This window comes from Coregonus lavaretus (assembly GCF_964263955.1).
Source record: "Coregonus lavaretus genome assembly, contig: HAP1_SCAFFOLD_1279, whole genome shotgun sequence".
Classification (NCBI taxonomy): domain Eukaryota; kingdom Metazoa; phylum Chordata; class Actinopteri; order Salmoniformes; family Salmonidae; genus Coregonus; species Coregonus lavaretus.
This window is the reverse complement of record NW_028167079.1, coordinates 1-2,500: the sequence shown is the minus strand read 5'-3', so window position 1 is coordinate 2,500 and position 2,500 is coordinate 1. Positions and strand designations below refer to the sequence as shown.

Genomic DNA, 2,500 nt, shown 5'->3' with positions numbered 1-2,500 from the left:
AAGTCTTTCTTTGTGTGTGTGTGTGTGTGTGTGTGTGTGCGCGCCCATGTCTGTCTGTGTGTGTGTAGGTTTGACTCAGGCAGTAACTTTGAGTGGCAGAGACAGCTGCGTTACTACTGGGACTTGGACCTGGATAACTGTGTTGCCAGGATGGCTCTGTCCATGACATCTATGGATATGAATACCTGGGGGCATGCCCTCGCCTCGTCATCACCCCACTCACGGTAACACACACACACACACACTCAGCCTAAGACATTGCAGATGGTATGCTTCTCTGGATGATTGTCTGTGTGTGTGTGTGTGTGTGTGTTTGTGTGTGTGTGTGTGCACACCTCAGGCCAGATTGGCTCATCAGACATGTATTGGAAAAAGCACTCCATGGGGAAATCAGTGTCAGGATGCCTTGATTAACATGCCATGTTCACCCCGTGTCTCAGAGTCAATTTAACCCTCCTATCTGTGGTCCATCCATCCATCCATCCATCCATCCATCCATCCATCCATCCATCCAACCATCCATCCATTCATCCTCTCCAATATTAACCCCCTGTGTGTTCATCTCTCCACCCATTAACCTGTGTGTCTCTCTAGGATCTCTCCACCCATTAACCCTTTGTGTCTCTCTAGGATCTCTCCACCCATTAACCCGTTGTATGTCTCTCTAGGATCGTGCTACCTGTGTCTGATGGGGGCTCTTCAGTTAGACCTGGGTGGGGCTCCAGCAGGACCAGCTGGTAAGGGAAGACAGAGACCACTAAGGACCTGGCCAAGGCTCTGTCCATCCAGTGTGTTGTCTTCAACTGTTCTGATGACTGGACTACAAGGTTCTGATTAGACTTACGAGCACACCACCTTCTATTCCAGGGTTTCCCAAACTCGGTCCTGGGGCTCCCCCTGGGTGCACCTTTTGTTTTTGCCCACAGCTGATTCAAATAATCAAAGCTTTATGATGAGCTGGTTATTTGAATCAGCTGTGTAGCGCAAGGGCTCCCGAGTGGCGCAGTGGTTTAAGGCTGCATCTCAGTGCTTGAGGCGTCACTACAGACCCCTGGTTCGATTACAGGCTGTATCACAACCGGCCGTGATTGGGAGTCCCATAGGGCGGCGCACAATTGGCCCAGCATCGTCCGGGTTTGGCCAGTGTAGGCCGTCATTGTAAATAAGAATTTGTTATTAACTGATTTGCCTAGTTAAATAAAGGTAAAATAAATAAATAGGGCAAAAACCAAAACGTGCACCCAGGGGGAGCCCCAAGATCAAGTTTGGGAAACCCTGTCCTATTCCATTCTCTCTCTCTCTCTCTCTCTCTCTCTCTCTCTCTCTCTACCTTTATCTCTCTCTGTCTCCTATTGTCGTTGTTTTACCCAGACACTAACACTAGGGGACAGTGTCATCACAGCAGTCAGTCTACATGGAGCTTCTTCATAATGAAGGATCCTGCTATAATCCTGCTTAACCAATCACCTGTCTGTGTTTCAGATGATGGGAAGTTCTTCAGTGGTCTGGCCCAATCAGGGCCTGGTGCTGTTTTGATGAGTTTAACCGCATCGACATTGAGGTGCTGTCTGTCATCGCCCAGCAACTCATCACTATCCGCAATGCCAAGCTGGCCAAGGTATAACCTCCCCTTTTATAATATCTTTACATTTATTAACTGAGTGGTTCGAGCCCTGAAAGCTGATTGGCTGAAAGCCATGGTATATGAGACATTATAAACTGGGTGGTTCAAGCCCTGAATGCTGATTGGCTGACAGCCGTGGTATATCAGACTGTATACTGCAGGTATGACAAAACATGTATTTTTACTGCTCTAATTACGTTGGTAACCAGTTTTATAATAGCAATAAGGCACCTCGGGGGTTGTGATATATGGCCAATATACCATGGCTAAGGGCTGTGTCCAGGCACTCTGCATTGCGTTGTGCCTAAGAACAGCCCTTAGCCGTGGTATATTGGCCATATACCACACCCCCTCAGGCCCTGTTGCTTAAATATACCACAAGTACAGTATATACTGGTACCTACAACTCATCACCATCCACAATGCCAAGATAGCCACGGTATAGCTCCACCTGGTAACACACAGCCTTCCTAGTTCTAACCTCCATCCATCATACCTGTCAGGCAAGATTGAGGTCCGCCCGCCTGAAGAAGTTGTTAGCCCTCTGAACTAAAGCCTGGATATAGATCTGTTTCTTCAGACCTCAGTGTAAACAGCGGTAGTTGAACTAACGGAATAGTCTGTTCCTGTGTCAAAGTGATGTGTACTCTACCTAAGAAAAGTCAACGTTAGATGCTCACAACCTTGTTAGTCCTCCGTGTCATGTGGTCTCTGTGTTGTAGCTGTCCTCGGTTCATGTTTGAGGGCAGAGAGATCAAGCTGGTGATGACATGTGCTGCCTTCATCACTATGAACCCAGGCTACCAGGACGCACTGAGCTACCGGACAACCTCAAAGCCCTGTTCAGACCCATAGCCATGGATGGTGCCCAACTAT

The 2,500-nt window shown here is 48.1% G+C and overlaps 1 pseudogene across 1 annotated transcript in view; it reads left to right on the top strand.

Moving 5' to 3' along the window:
• LOC311113909 (dynein axonemal heavy chain 6-like) overlaps nucleotides 1–2,497 on the top strand; it is a 32,224-nt pseudogene extending 29,727 nt beyond the window's left edge. The window contains exons 29-32 of the transcript in view: nucleotides 69–224; nucleotides 669–827; nucleotides 1,483–1,618; nucleotides 2,347–2,497. The product of the transcript in view is annotated as a dynein axonemal heavy chain 6-like (transcript). The remainder of the gene's footprint in view (nucleotides 1–68; nucleotides 225–668; nucleotides 828–1,482; nucleotides 1,619–2,346) is intronic.
• The last annotated feature ends 3 nt before the right edge of the window (nucleotides 2,498–2,500 follow it).